Here is a 16,031-nt window from a genome sequence, read left to right on the forward strand (position 1 = left end):
AGGCTGAGGCGGGTGGATCATAAGGTCAGGAGATCGAGACCATCCTGGCTAATGTGGTGAAACCCCATCTCTACTAAAAATACAAAAAAATTAGCCAGGCGTGGTGGCGGGCGCCTGTAGTCCCAGCTACTCGGGAGGCTGAGGCAGTAGAATGGTGTGAACTCGGGAGGCGGAGCTTGCAGTGAGCCGAGATCGTGCCACTGCACTCCAGCCTGGGTGACAGAGTGAGACTCTGTCTCAAAAAACAAAAAACAAAAAACAAACAAACAAACCCCAAAAATTAGCCAGGTGTGGTGGTGCGCACCTGTAATCCCAGCTACTCGGGAAGCTGAGGCAGGAGAATCACTTGAACCCAGGGGGTGGAGGTTGCAGTGAGCCGAGATTGCACCATTGCACTCCAGCCTGGGCAACAGAGCGAGACTCCATCTCAAAAATAAAAAAATTTCAAAAAGTCAAACTATTTCTGTGTCATGACTACTCTGGTTCACTGGCCTCGTCCTGAGTCTAGATAAAATATTTTTAACCATATAATCAAAGCTGCAAATAACTTCTTTTTCTTCAATTCTCTTTGGCCAGATGCTTCAAGAAAACTCAGGTGATTCACAAGTTCATATGTTCACAAATTCTCTGATACTCCTCCCTTCAAGAAGTAGAGCTTAGCCAGGCTTGATGGCACAAGCCTATAGTCCAGCCACTTGGAAGGCTGAAGTGGGAGGATCACCTGAGCCCAGGAGTTTGAAGCTACAGTGCACTATGATTGTGGCTATGAATAGCCACTGCACTCCAGCCTGGACAACATAGCTAGACCCCATCTCTAAAAAAATTTTTTTAAAAAGAAGTAGAGGCTGTGCACGGTGGCTCACACCTGTAATCCCAGCACTTTGGGAGGCCGAGGCAGTCGGGTCACCAGAGGTCAGGAGTTCAAGACAAGCCTGGCCACCATGGTGAAACTCTGTCTCCACTAAAAATACAAAAATTAGCTGGGCATGGTGGTGAGCACCTGTAATCCTAGCTACTCCAGAGGCTGAGGCAGGAGAATTGCTTGAACCCAGGAGGCAGAGGTTGCAGTGAGCTGAGATCACGCCATTGCTTTCCAGCCTGGGCGATAAGAGCGAGACTCCAGTCTCAAAGTAAAATAAAAAAGAAGTAGAGCTTAATTTCTCTTCCTGAAGTGAAGGTGGGCTGAATGAATTATTCTTTGAACGAATAGAATAATTTGGAAGTTATGGTGTGTCACATCTGACAGGTCTGATAGGACATTATAAATGGCATTGTAGCTTCTTCTTTGTTCTCTCTTGGATCACTAGCTCTGAAGGAAGCCAGCTGCAAGGTCACGAGGAGACTCAAGTGACCTCACGGGGTTGAGATCCATGTGGTGAGAAACTGAGCCCTCCTGCCAATGGTCATCAAGGAAATGAGATATTTGGCCAATAGTTATGTGAGCAAGCCATCTTTGAAGCAGATTGTCTGGCCTCATATCAAACCTTCAGGTGACTGTGGCCTTAGCCAACATCTTGACAACGACCTCATGGGAGACCCTGAACAAGAATCACTCAGCTAAGTCACTTCCAAATTCCTGAGTTAAATTGTGAGATAATCATGGCCAGGTGTGGTGGCTCATGCCTGTAATCCCAGCACTTTGGGAGGCCCAGGTGGGCGGATCACTTGAGATCAGGAGTTCGAGACCAGCTTGACCAACATGGTGAAACCCCGTCTCTACTAAAATTACAAAAAAAATTAGCCAGGTGTCATGGCGTATGCCTGTAATCCCAGCTACTTAGGAGGCTGAGGCAGGAGAATCGCTTGAACCCAAGAAGTGGAGGTTGTGGTGAGCCGAGATCACACCACTGCACTCCAGCTTGGGTAACAGAGCAAGACTCCGTTTTGGAAAAAAAAAAAAAAAGGAATTGTGAGATAATTAGCTGGGCGCGGTGGCTTACGACTGTAATCCCAGCACTTTGGGAGGCTGAGGCGAGGTGAGTGGATCACTTCAGGTCAGGAGTTCAAGACCAGCCTGGCCAACATGGTGAAACCCTGTCTCTACAAAAATACAAAAAAATTTAGCTGGGTGTTGTGGTCCATGCCTGTAGTCCCAGCTACTCAGGAGGCTGAGGCAGGAGAATTGCTTGAACCCGGGAAGTGGAGGTTGCAGTGAGCTGAGATCGCACCACTGCACTCCAGCCTGGGTGACAGAGCAAAACTCTGTCTAAAAAAAAAAATTGTGAGATAATCAATGTCTGCTTTTAAAGCTGCTAAGTTTTCAGGTAATTTGTTACACTGTGATAAGTAACTAATACAGATTTTGTTACCTAGAAGTGGGGGCACTGCCATAACAAAACCCTAAAATGTGAAAGTGGCTTTGGAATTGGGCAGCCTTGGAGGAAAGTGTTAGTGAAAAGTCTGAATACCTTGAAGAAGCCTCAGGGCCCTTGAGGAGGTTGTAAGTGAGAGCATAAAGAGGAAAGTGAGGAAAATCTTGTTGTCAATTGGAGGAAAGGGGTCATTATTATATAGCAGCAAAAAGTTTAGCAACACTGTTACCTGGGGTAATGTAGAAAGTAAAAATATACCAGATGAACCACATGATCTAGCAAAAAGCTTTCCAGGAAACCTGTTGAAAGCATCTCTTGGTTTCTTCTTATTGTTCATAGTAAAATGCAAGAGGAGATAGATAAGCCAAGAACTATTAAACATGAAGGACACGAAGGAACCAGAATTTGAGGGTTTTGAAAATTTTCAGCCTCTCTAACTGGCTAAATGTAAAAGATAGATTAGGTTTTGGGGGTTTTGTTTTTGTTTTTGTTTTTTTAGAGACAGGGTGTCGCTCTGAGGTCCAGGCTGGAGTGCAGTGGAATGATCATAGCTCACTGTAGCCTCAAACTCCTGGGCTGAAGCAATCCTCCTGCCTTGGCTTCCTGAAGCTCTGGGGTTATAGGCATGAGCCATCATGCCTGGCCAAGAAGTGAATTCTGAGCAAAGATCAAATCTAGGGCACTACTGGGAAAACATGGTCTAAAGACAAAGTAAAATTCTTTGTCATAATGATCCAAGGTACAGCCTCAGAGTACCATTCAGTAAGACAAAAGGCCCTCTAAAGATTTTAAGGGTATGCTTTATAGATACTCTCCTTTAAACAGTGGGGCTTTTCAAAAGCTAAACAGCATTGCACCTCAGCAGACGCCCAATATTGAGAAGGGCTTATTGCAAAAAGGTTTATGGCTGCGATCTCAGACTTACGGAATGAACCACAGTAAGATTCACAGAAGACCCACAACATTTAAGAATCATATTGGCAGAAACAGCTTGGAATGAAAGGGACAAAGATAGTACATGAATGAAGAGACTTTTGAATTCCCAAAATTTCACCTGCTGTAATCAGACTGAGAAAACTCTACAGCTGAAAAACATGAGTTATCTCTCACGGAAAAGGAAGGATGACTTAGCAGAACCAAGAGCTCCAAGGTAGCGGCCAAAAGTCATGGGATGAATCCCATTCATTCAGTAGGAATGAATCCTAATAAAAGAATCTCCAAACTTTGCCTAGCTGGGTCTCAGAACCACTATGGACCAGTCCTATTTTTCCCCTTTTTGCACAGGACTGTTTACAGTGTTTATCGTATGCCCATCCCACCACTGTGTGGTGTGTGTGGGTGTGTGGGTGTGTATGTTGGGGAAGATAATTTATCTCCAGTTCACAGGTGTTCAGATTGCAAGAAGCTGTCTTTAAGGAAATACACCTGAAAAGCATTGTCTGCACCTGGACCTGATTTATACCCTGTGACTCTGGATTTTGAACTGATACTGAAATAAGAAGAGACTTTTGGGGCCCTTAGGAAAGGGGTGAATATATTTTGTGTAGGGAATTGCAAATAAGTGATTTGTGGCCTGATGGTGGCTTAAAAATATATCCACAAATTCCTTGATACTCTTCCAAGTATCTTCTTCAAGATGTAGAGCTTAATTTCTCCCCATTAGAGAGAAATTTGGATTTAGTGACCTTTCTAACAAATAGAATATGGCAGATGTGACAGTGTGTCACTTTCCAAGTGAGGTCATACACAGCATTGCACCTTTCTTCTTGCTGTCTCTGTTGGGTCATTAAAGCCAGATGCCATGATGTGAGGACACTCAAGCAGCCCCGTGGAGAGAGCTGAGGCTTTTTGGCAACAAATATCTGAGTTTGATAACTTTCATTTAAGCCTATGACTTTTTTTTTTTTTTGAGACGGCGTTTTGCTCTTGTTGTCCAGGCTGAAGTGTAGTGGCACAATCTCAGCTCCCTGCACTCTGCCTCCTGGGTTCAAGTGATTCTCATATCTCAGCCTCCCAAGTAGCTGGGATTACAGGCATGTGCCACCACGCCTAGCTAATTTTGTATTTTTAGTAGAGAAGGGGTTTCTCCATGTTAGTCAGGCTGATCTTGAACTCTCAACCTCAGGTGATCCACCCACCTCAGCTTCCCAAAGTGCTGGGATTACAGGCATAAGCCACCATGCCCGACCCTCCTATGATGCATTTTGAGTTAATTTTTGTATATTCTGTAAGTTAAGAGGTAAGATTTTTTCTTTTAGTTTTTAAAAAATACACTGCTATTCAATTGTTCAAGCACTCTTTGTTGAAAAGATTATTCATTCCCCATTTTATTGTCTTGGGACCTTTGTCAAATATCAATTGATGGCTGGGTGCGGTGGCTCACACCTGTAATCTCAGCACTTTGGGAGGCCGAGGCGAAAAGAGGCCGAGGTGAAAAGAGGCCGAGGCGAAAAGAGGCCGAGGTGAAAAGAGGCCAAGGCCAAAGGATCGTTTGATCTCAGGAGTTTGAGACCAGCCTGGGCAACATGGTGAAACCCTGTCTGTACCAAAAGTACAAAAAATTAGTGGGGCATGGTGGTGGGTACCTGCGTCCCAGCTACTCAGGAGGCTGAGGTGGGAGGTTTGCTTGAGCCGGGGAGGTGGAATTTGCAGTGAGCCGAGATCACCCCACTGTACTCTGGCCTGGGTGACAGAGTGAGACCCCATCTTAAAAAAATAAAAATAAAAAATAAAAAAAATCAATTGACTATGTATGTGTGAGTCTATTTCTGGACTCTCTTTTTGTTCCATTGATCTAAATGTTTATTTTTAAGCCAAAACAACATTGTCTTAGTTTCTGTAGATTTATATTGGTAATCAAATTAGGTAGTATTATTTCTCCAACTTTATTTTTTATTTTAAAAATTATTTGGCCTTTTAAAAAATCTCCACACACATTTTAGAATCAGCTTGTCTATTTTTACAAGAAAACTTGCTGAGATTTTGATTGGAATGGCATTGCATGACTAAATCAATGAGTGGAGGAATTGACATGCAACAATATTGAGTCTGGCAATCCATGCAAATAGCACATCTTTCTATTTACTTGAATCTTCTTTAATTTGACATCTTTTTCCAAATTTATCCCTAAGTGTTCAATATTTTTATGCTACTATAAATGGCGTTTTAGATAATTTCCAGATATCTTTCTGTTCTTGATTTCTAAATTAATTCTGTTGCTATTAGAGAACATTGTATAATCTCAATCTTTTATCCAGACTTGTTTTATGACTCAGAATACAGGTTATCTTGGTAAATGTTCTGAGGGGACTTGAAAAACATATGTATTCTGCTGTTGTTGGATGAAATGTCTATAAATGTCAATTAGGTCAAGATGTTTTATAGTGTTATTCAAGTTTTCTAAATCCGGACTGATTTTCTTTCTAGTTGATCTATCAATGATTGAGATGTTGACAAATCTAATTGTGGTGGTTTTGTCTATCTCTCAACTTTGTCAGTTTTTGCTTCCATGTATTTTGGAGCTCTGATGTTAGATGTATACAATTTAAAAATGTTGCGTTATCTAATGAATTGACGTTATTATTATTATTTTATTATTACTCTTTCCCTTCACATGTACAGTTTGTTCATAGGAAGCCTACAAGTTTTGGTACCTCTCGTCACAATGATCCCAGATTCCTGTTGGGTGTGTTGTAAACAGAGGAGCCATTCCTCAGGCCCCCTGCTCTGAGCACATCCCTGACCTCTTTACTATTAAGAAATTATCGAGGCCAGGCGCGGTGGCTCACGCCTGTAATCCCAGCACTTCGGGAGGCCGAGGCGGGCGGATCATGAGGTCAGGAGATCGAGACCATCCTGGCCCACATGGTAAAACCCCGTCTCTACTACAAAAAAAAATTACCTGGGTGTAGTGGCGAGCGCCTGTAGTCCCAGCTACTTGGGAGGCTGAGGCAGGAGAATCGCTTGAACCTGGGAGGTGGAGGCAGAGGTTGCAGTGAGCCGCGATCGCGCCACTGCACTCCAGCCTGGTGATAGGGCGAGACACCATCTCAGAAAAGAAAAAAGAAATTATCGAGTTGTGCTGGCGAGACACCGTCTCAAAAAGGAAAAAAGAAATTATCGAGTTGTGTTTGCAGCCGCCGTCGCCGCCGCGCCGCCGTCGCTCTCCAACGCCAGCGCCGCCTCTCCCGCCTCTCCCTCGCCGAGCTCCAGTCGAAGGAGAAGGGAGTAAGTAAGGAAGTCTCTATACCTTGGCTCGTACAAAGCCAAGTGCCCGCAAACTGGACGGTGGTAAAGCACCAGGAAGCAACTGGCTACAAAAGCCGCTCGCAAGACTGCGCCCTCTACTGGAGGGGTGAAGAAACCTCATCGTAATAGGCCTGGTACTGTGGCACTCCGTGAAATTAGGCGTTATCAGAAGTCCACTGAACTAATTCGCAAACTCCCCTTCCGGCGTCTGGTGAGAGAAATTGCTCAGGACTTTAAAACAGATTTGTGCTTCCAGAGCTATCGGTGCTTTGCAGGAGTCAAGTAAGGCCTATCTTGTTGGCCTTTTTGAAAACACCAACCTGTGTGCTATCCATGCCAAGCATGTAACAGTTATGCCAAAAGATATCCAGCTAGCACTCCGCACACGTGGAGAACGTGCTTAAGAATCCACTATGATGGGAAACATTTCATTCTCAAAAAAAAAAAATTATCTTATTCCTGTTATTGGTAGTTCTGAACATTAGATTTTTTTCCCCCCATGGGGTCAAAAGGTAACTAAATATATGATTACGAGTGCAAAAATAGGGGACAGAAATCAGGTATTGGCAGTTTTTCCATTTTCGTTTGTGTGTGAATTTTTAATATAAATGCAGGGAGGTAAAGCATTAATGCAAGTTAAAATGTTTCCGTGAACAAGTCTCAGTGGTTCAACTTTATAATAATTATAAATAAACCTGTTAAATTTTTCTGGACAATGCCAGCATTTGGATTTTTTTTAAACAAGTAAATTTCTTATTGACAGCAACTAAATAGTGTTGGTAGCATTTTTATCATATAGTAGATTCTATCCATTCACTATATTTTTCTGAGTTGTCCTACATGCAAGCACATGTGTTTAATGTTGTCTGTCTTCCGTGCTGTTCCTGTAAGTTTGCTATTAAAATACATTAAACTATAAAAAAAAGAAATTATCATTTTTATCCCTGGAAATATTTCTTGCTCTGAAATCTACTTTGTTTGATAGTCTTTTTTTCTTTTTTTTGCGGTGGGGGAGTGAAGTCTCACTATTGTCCCCCAGGCTGAAGTGCGATGGCACGATCTCGGCTCACTGCAACCTCCGCCTCCCAGGTTCAAGCAATTCTCCTGCTTCGGCCACCTGAGTAGCTGGTGTGCATGCACCTGTGGTGGTTCATACCACCACACCTGGCTAATTTTTGTATTTTTAGTAGAGACGGGGTTTCACCATGTTGGCCAGGCTGGTCTAGAACTCCTGACCTCAGGTGATCTACTTGTCTCAGCCTCCTAAAGTGCTGGGATTACAGGGGTGAGCCACTGCACCCAGCATTTTTTTTAAGACAAGGTCTCGCTTTGTCACCCAGGCTGAAGTGCAATGATGCGATCTTGGCCTATTATAGCCTTGACTTCCTGGGCTCGAGCGATCCTCCCAACTCAGCCTCACAAGTAGCTGGGACTATAGCACATCCTAATTTTTGTATTTTTTGTAAAGACGAGGTCTCACTATGTTGCCCAGGCTGGTCTTGAACTCCTGAGCTCAAGTGATCCACCTGCCTCAGGCTCCCAAAGTGCTGGGATTACCAGTGTGGGCCACTGTGCCTAGTCTGTTTGATATTTTTATAGCCATTCCAGCTTTCTTTTGATTAGTGTTTTTATGGCATGTATTTTTCCGTCCTTTTTCTTTATCTGTACTTTTTTTTTTTTTTTTTGAGACAGGGTCTCGATCTGTCACCCAGGCTGGAGTGAAGTGGCTCCATCATGGCTCACTACAGCCTCAATCTCCTGGGCTCAAGTGATCCTCCCATCTCAGCCTCCTGAGTGGCTGGGACTACAAGTAGGCACCACCATGCCCAGCTAATTTTTGTAGTTTTTGTGGAGAAGGGGTCCCAGTGTGTCTTGACCTCCTGGGCTCAAGCGATCCGCCTGCCTTGGCCTCTTAAAAGTGCTGAGATTACAGACATGAGCCACCACACCCGGCCTTGCCTTTGTTTTTGAAAAATATTTCTCCTGTAAATAGAATTCCAAGCTGGGCATGGTGGCTCACGTCTGTAATCCCAGCACTTTGGGAGGCCGAGGTGGGTGGATCACGAGGTCAGGAGTTTGAGACCTGCCTGGCCAACATGGCAAAACCCCGTCTCTACTAAAAATACAAAAATTAGCTGGGCGTGGTGACACGCGGCTGTAATTCCAGCTACTCGAGAGGCTGAGGCAGGAGAATCACTTAAACTCGGGAGGTGGGGGTTGCAGTGAGCTGAGATCGCACCACTGCACTCTAGCCTGGGTGACAAGAGCAAAACTCTGTCACACACACACACACACACTCACACACTAGAATTCCAGGTTGATAGGTTTTCCTTTCAATACTTTAAAAGATGTTGCTCTGCTGTCTTCTGCTTGCATTGTTTCTGATGAGAAGTCTGCTGTAGTTATCTTTTTTCTTCCGGCTGTTTTGAACATTTTCTTTTTAATCACTTATTTCCTGCAGTTTGATTATGATTGCCTTTCTGTGTGTTTTCATTATGTTTATTCTGCTTGAGGTTAGCTGAGTTTTGTTTGTTTTTGATACGAGTTCTGGCTTTGTCACCCAGTCTGGAGTGCAGTGGTGCTCACTGCAGCCTCAACCTCCTGGGCTCATGTGATCCTCCTGCCTCAGCCCCCTAACTCCCCAGTAGCTGGGACTACAGGTGCTTGACACCACACCCAGCTAATTTTTGTGTATATATAAATTTTGTGTATACATATATATATTTGTGTGTGTGTATATATATATTTGTGTGTGTGTGTGTGTGTGTGTAGAAATGGGGTTTTGCTATGTTGCCCAGGCTATAATTTTTTTTTAATCATTCAAGGTCTATTTTATCTTTATAATGAAATTAAGTCTATATAGACCAAAGAAAGAAAACAAGGGATGAAATGATAACAATAATTTACATTTTGAGGTGTTTACTATTTGCCAAGCCTGGTGTTGGGGATTTTACATTCATTACTTCCATTCATGTGCAACAACTGAGTACTCAGCATTGGACCAAGAGCTTTACATCTATCACAAGCTAATCCTCCAAGCACTTATCAGATAGGCATTATATTAAAGATCAGAAAACTGAGGCCAAGGGAAGCTAAACGCAAAGCAGATCTTGCTAAAGCAAGATCATATACCTCCTCTGTGACTTTCTTTGTGTGTGTGGGGGAAATTGTATACTGTTATTTGTTCAAGTAATTTTTTTGTTTTTTAGATGAAGTCTTGCTCTGTCATCCAGGCTGGACTGCAGTGGCGTGATCTTGGCTCACTGCAACCTCAGCCTCCCAGGTTTAAGCGATTCTCCTGCTTCAGCCTCCAGAGTGGCTGGGACTACAGGCTTGCACCACCATGCCCAGCTAATTTTTGTATTTTTAGTAGAGACGGAGTTTTGCCATGTTGGCCAGGGTGGTCTTGAACTCCTGACCTCAGGTGATCCACCCGCCTCGGCCTCCCAAAGTGCTGGGATTACAGGCAAAAGCCACCATGCCCGGCTGTCCTGCAGCTTGTTAAGATTTGTTTTTATTTTTAATTTTTAATTTTTTAAGTTTTAAAATATTTTTTCTTTTAAAAAATAAGAGAAAAGGTCTCACTAGGTTGTCCAGGCTGGTCTCAAATTCCTGGGCTCAAGCGATCCGCCCACCTTGGCCTCCCAAAGTGCTGGGATTATAGGCATGAGCTGCTGTGCCCAGCTGGTTGTTGAGGTTTGATTCATTTTCCTTTTTCTCTCTACACTGCGTTTTGGATAGTTTATATTGCTGTATCTTCAAGTTCACAGTTAATCCCACCCAGTCTAATTTTTTTATATCAGATATTATATTTTTAATCTCTAGAAGTTCCATTTATATCTTTTTATATTGTGTTTCTCTCATTATGTTTGTTTTCTTTTACATTTTTTTTTCTTTTTGACACAAGAGCTTACTCTGTTACCCGGGCTGGGAGTAGTGGTGTGTTCAGGGCTCACTACAGCCTCAACCTCCTGGGCTCAACTGATCCTCCCCACTCAGTCTCCCAAGTAGCTGGGACTACAGGCACATGTCACTGTGCCCAGCTAATTTAAAAATTTTTGGTAGAAATGGAGTCTCATTAAGTTGCCCAGGCTAGTCTCAAACTCCTGGGCTCAAGCATTCCTCCCACCTTGACCTCCAAAAGTGCTGAGATTACAGGCATAAGCCACCGTGTTTGGCCGCCTTTTACATTCTTAAGAATATTTATAATATTTATGTTAGCTGTCTTAAGGTTCTTGTCTGCTAATTCCATCTTCTTATAGTTTTGAGATTTATACTGATTGATTTTCCTTTTGATTATGGGTTATATTTTTCTACTTCTTTACATATTTGGTAATTATTTTCTTGTATGCCAGACTCCATGAGTTTTACATCATTAGGTGTTGATATTGTGGTATTTCTTTAGAGTGTTGACATTATTCTGGCATGTGGTTAAAATTACTTGGTGTTGCTGGGCATGGTGGCTCATGCCTGTAATCCCAGCATTTTGGGAGGCTGAGGCAGGTGGATCACGAGGTCAGAAGTTCGAGACCAGCCTGGCCAACATGGTGAAACCCCGTCTCTACTAAAAATACAAAAATTAGCGTGGCATGGTGGTGCACACCTGTAATCTCAGTCACTGGGGAGGCTGAGGCAGGAGACTCGCTTGAACCCGGAGGCAGAGGTTGCAGTGAGCCAAGACATGCCACTGCACTCCAACCAGGGTGACAGAGTGAGACTCTGGTTCAAAAAAAAAAAATTACTTGGGGTTAGTTTCAAACTTTCAGGGCTTACTAACCAAAGCATGATCCTTCTGGCTAGTAGTAACACAAACTACTCACAGCCCTGTGTGAGCTCCAGAAATTGTTTAGTTTACTACATTCTGGTGGTCCTTTACCTGGCTTCATGGTGATTCACTGGATGTATATATAAGTTACTTCTCAGCCAAAGACTCAAAAAGATTCCTCTGCAGATTTCTGGTGTTCTCTGTCTTTGTAAACTGGCCAATCCCAGGGCTCACCTCATTTGTTCTCTTTCTCTCAGAGATCATAGTTATATGTTGCCTGTTGTCCAATGTCTGAAAGCCATTGTTTCATATATTTTATCCAGTTTTCTAATTTTCCAGAAAGAGAATTATTATAAGTTAATTTTTGACAGGTGAAAACGTTAAGTCTATTGACAGATTTTTCATGACTTCTTCAATTTAATTAACAGTAATAGGATTTGGGGGACTTTCAATTTCTTCTTGAGCCAGATGTAGTAAGATACTTTCCTAGAAATTGGTCTTTTCCTTCAAGTTTTTAAATGCTGTTGATAGAATTATCTTATTAACTTTTAAACATCTGTCTTATTTATAGCTGTGCCCCTAGTTTCGTTTGTATCTGCTGAAGTGTATATATCTGTCCACTGCTACAGGGGGGAAAATAATAATACTCTGTCTCTCTTCCATTCTCCAAATCCCAGAGAAGTACCTCTCATTTATGGCATCTAGCATGGAAAATGGTTAGCAAAAGATACTAAGAAATGCTCTTAGTGTCTAACTCTTGGGGGATCACAGAAGAGACATCCTGCGTTGCTAGCGGATAGTCTGGTGCAGTTCACTGCTTCAGGTGCTCAGCATCCATACATAGCCTTTTACCCACATTTATTTTCAAACAATGAGAATGACAGCATAATGCTTTCACCTCAGTTCTGTGACTATCTCTCATGCAAATGAAGATGCCCTCACTATCTTCCTTGGAAGGGGAGACCCAAAGTCCTACCAGTCATTTCTCTTCTCTTTATGATGGTCCTTTTTCCTTTTCAGTCACAATCTTCCTTTGGTATCCTGTAACCTAAAAACTAAATTATGAGGTTAGCTACCATCAACTCACCCTAAATGAAAGAGTAGAGGACAGAGAAGGAGAAGAAAGTCTATATATTAGTTGTACGTATATAAAACAAACCAAGGGAAAAATATGTTTAGCTACTAAAATCTTTTTTTTTTTTTTTTTTTTTTTTTTTGAGATGGACTCCTGCTCTTGTCACCCAGACTGGAGTGCAATAGCACAATCTCAGCTCAGCTCACTGCAACCTCTGCCTCCTGGGTTCAAGCAATTCTCCTGCCTCAGCCTCCTGAGTAGCTGGGATTACAGGCGCCTGCCACCACGCCCGGCTGATTTTTGTATTTTTAGTAGAGACGGGGTTTTGCCATGTTGGCCAGGGTGGTCTCGAACTCCTGACCTCGTGATCCGCCTGCCTTGGGCTCCCAAAGTGCTGGGATTACAGGCATGAGCCACTTTGCCTGGCCAAAATCTCATTTCTTAACTGGTGATGAGGTAGTAGTTGGTGTTAATAATTTCCTTCTTCCCCTATCCATTTCACATTCCCTATTCCCTCAGTCAGCCCTTCAACTAATTGGTTTTTATCTTACAGCATGACTTACACCTTCACTCTTAAGTTTGTGAACTGTTAATGGTTCTGATTGAACTGTGTTGCTATAGTCTTCCTTTACTTTTTGATATGGGACACTGAAGTATTAATAGGCATCATATCCAGAATGAGTCAAGTCCACTGAGGAATTGCTGCCTCCTTCCTCCATTAGGGGGCTGTGAAATCAACCTGCCATCAGGTGACTGTCTGGTGCTGCTGAGAAAGCGTGCCATACTAGGGACTCATCGTTGACCTTTGCTATAGGTAGATTCAGCAATCACCAATGGGAGTAGCCAGATTAGCCTTGGTGAGAAATCCCTACGGCAGAGCCGATGCATAACTTCTAACCCTGCTACATGGCCACGTTATTTATGAGTCCATTGAGCAAGCCCTGGGGTAGCTGGGGAAATAGGTTGAAAGGCATTCAACCTCCTGCCAGTGCTTCCCATTGGCTAAACCCAAGCAGAAGCGAGAGGGCAAGGCAGCCTAGTGACACAGTCCACACAGGTCAGAGCAAGATGGAGAACAAGGGAGAAAGGATCTGGAGAAAGAAACAAAAGTTCCACAGTGTACTCTCTGTTGTGGTGCCTCAAGTAAGATTTCTGCTCACCAGACCTAGACTTTTTTTCAGTTAGGACTTTGTAGGCGCTCATTGTTTCAATTCTGGGGATACCATGAGCAATCAGGCAATGACAAGGATGCCTGCAGCTCAAACCATTGATTACCAAACAGGCCTTGTGTCCCATTTCCATAGCCATAACCATACTGTCTGGCATTTATATGCTGCCAGTGGCAGAGGCTAAATGCCTATAAATGAGATCCCATTATTCCCACTGAGATCAAGGAGCCTAGATGAATGTCTGGCATCTATAGTGTGTGCTCAATAAATACTTGTTTATTGCATAAACACTTTGTGAGGTAGATATTATTATCTGCTTTCTGTGTATTTTGTTGGAGTCAATTGGCTAACCTTTCTGGCTATTTTTTATCAGTTTCCCTCTTCCAGATCTCGGCATGATTCCCTAAAGCTTAATACCACAGTCAAATCTATTACTTCCAAGCTCAGAAAGCCTAGTTGTTGGATGGGCTAAGCATCGACTCATGGAAACAGCAGCATCTGCAATGTTCTTCATTGCCTTCATTTCAGAAGTTGTGTTCTTAACAGCAAGGAGTGTGAATGCTTTTTACATCTTTGACAAGATCAGAACTCAGAGCATGTGAAATGGAGGCAGGGAAACACAAGACTGAGGGAGTCCAGAGATTTGGGTTCTAGCCTGGTTCTATCTTTTGTGCATTGTGTTAGTTTCCTAGGGCGGCTGTAACAGATTGCCATAAACATGTAGCTTAAGACAAAAGAAATTTGTTCTCTCATCGTTCTGGAAGCTAGAAGTCTGATATCAAGGTGTTGGTAGAGTCACACTCCCTCCAAATATTCCCTCCTTTTTGCCTCTTTCAGCTTCTGGTGGCTCCAGGCATTCCTTGCCTTGTGGCTTACCTAATTCCATCTCTACTTCCATCTTCACATCACCTTTTCTCTTCTGCGTCTCTGTGTGTTCAATATCCCTCTGCCTTTCTCTTACAAGGACACCTCCCATTGGATGTAGTTTGCCCTAAATCCAGGATAATCTTATCATGAAACCCTTAGCTTAATTATATCTGCTAAGACGCTTTTTCCAAATAAGATAATGTTTAAAGTTCCAGGGATTAGAACTTGGACATCTCTTTTAGGGGGCCATTATTCAACCCACTACAGGCACATCAAATCACATCCTTCTCTGGACCTCAGTTTCCCTATCTGTAAATTAAAAGGGTTGGATTAGATGAATCTCTAAACATTTTATAGTTCTGTTAATCTTTACTGCATGTAATCAAGGTTATATAAATAATGTCACCCTAAACAATGTGGTTACAGGAGACAACCAACAACTGACCACTGAAAAATTCTTCACAGCATAGCACCACAACATAGGCAAGAGGTTCTTCTTTTGTGTTGTGTTTGTAAACCTGGCCCCAGCCTTTCCTCCATGCTCAAGAAGGTGAAATCGGCTCTAACTATCAAGCATCTCATTTCTGCTTCAACAGCTCACAACCACACGCCCAAAAACAAGGAGGGATTTCTGATTCTTTAACAGAGGCTTCTGCAACCTCTGTCCTTGCACATATTGCCAGTGTCATCTTCTATTACCTTTAGCTTGCTGCCCTGTGGCTGAGAAAGCCACAAGGCAGATTTCGTGACTCTTAGAAAATAATAAAAAAAAGTATTGAAATGTTTTCTTTAAATATAAACCACACTCATAAGTTATTCAGATATATATGAATAGCTATTTTTGGCAGAGGAAACCCCAGCAATTTTCAATGGGCTCTAAAGAAAAAGCCACTGAGACTAAGCTGAGTGATTTGGGGGCCTGCCTTCCTGGAAATCACCAAGGTGATAAAGGTGGAGCCACTAGACAACAGAGCCATCTTGTAATTCTACAGAACATACGGTGACCCTAAAACATTTCCAAAGGCTCAACATTTTAATGAGGCAGAAGGTTAAGATTGGATAATACACTGAACACAAATCTGATAACACTTCATAACAATTTCCAAGAAAGACCCTTTGTTTCCAGTGGTCTCTTTGTAGCCCCCTCTCCTAAGCAGTTGGTTATACACCAGTTTGGAAAGGGCAGTAATCTTTGTGATTAACGTCCAGCACCATGGCTACCCCAAGGCACAACACTGATATAGGTACCTTTGTCAATCAACAGAGTTCTCCAGCCTCTTTTGTCTGCTCACTCCCCCCACCCCCACCCTCTTCTGCCCAACCATTTCTAATAGGGCACCCTCCTGTGACCACTTCTTTCTGCAACTCTCCCCACCCTGGCCCCAGCTCACACATACATAACTAATCAGGTGTCATATCCCTGGGGCCTTGCTCCTTAAATTCCAAGATAACCAGTTAATAATTTAAGGTTTTATCTTCACTGCTTTACAATTGTTTATTAACCTTTGCCAAGGCTTGTGCTGTATCAGCATCAAGTATTTCATTGTCGTTTTCTATCTTCTGGAAGATACGAAAAGAAAAAACTGTCAAGTCAG

General features: G+C 42.8%; 1 non-coding gene across 1 annotated transcript; it reads right to left on the minus strand.

Moving 5' to 3' along the window:
• Positions 1-5,923: 5,923 nt before the first annotated feature.
• Positions 5,924-6,051, minus strand: LOC112205773 (small nucleolar RNA SNORA11). Its single transcript, XR_002939859.1, has one exon. It is a non-coding gene; the product is annotated as a small nucleolar RNA SNORA11 (small nucleolar RNA).
• Between the last annotated feature and the right edge of the window lie 9,980 nt (positions 6,052-16,031).

The sequence above is a fragment of the Pan troglodytes genome, chromosome 16 (genome assembly GCF_028858775.2).
Source record: "Pan troglodytes isolate AG18354 chromosome 16, NHGRI_mPanTro3-v2.0_pri, whole genome shotgun sequence".
NCBI classification, from domain to species: domain Eukaryota; kingdom Metazoa; phylum Chordata; class Mammalia; order Primates; family Hominidae; genus Pan; species Pan troglodytes.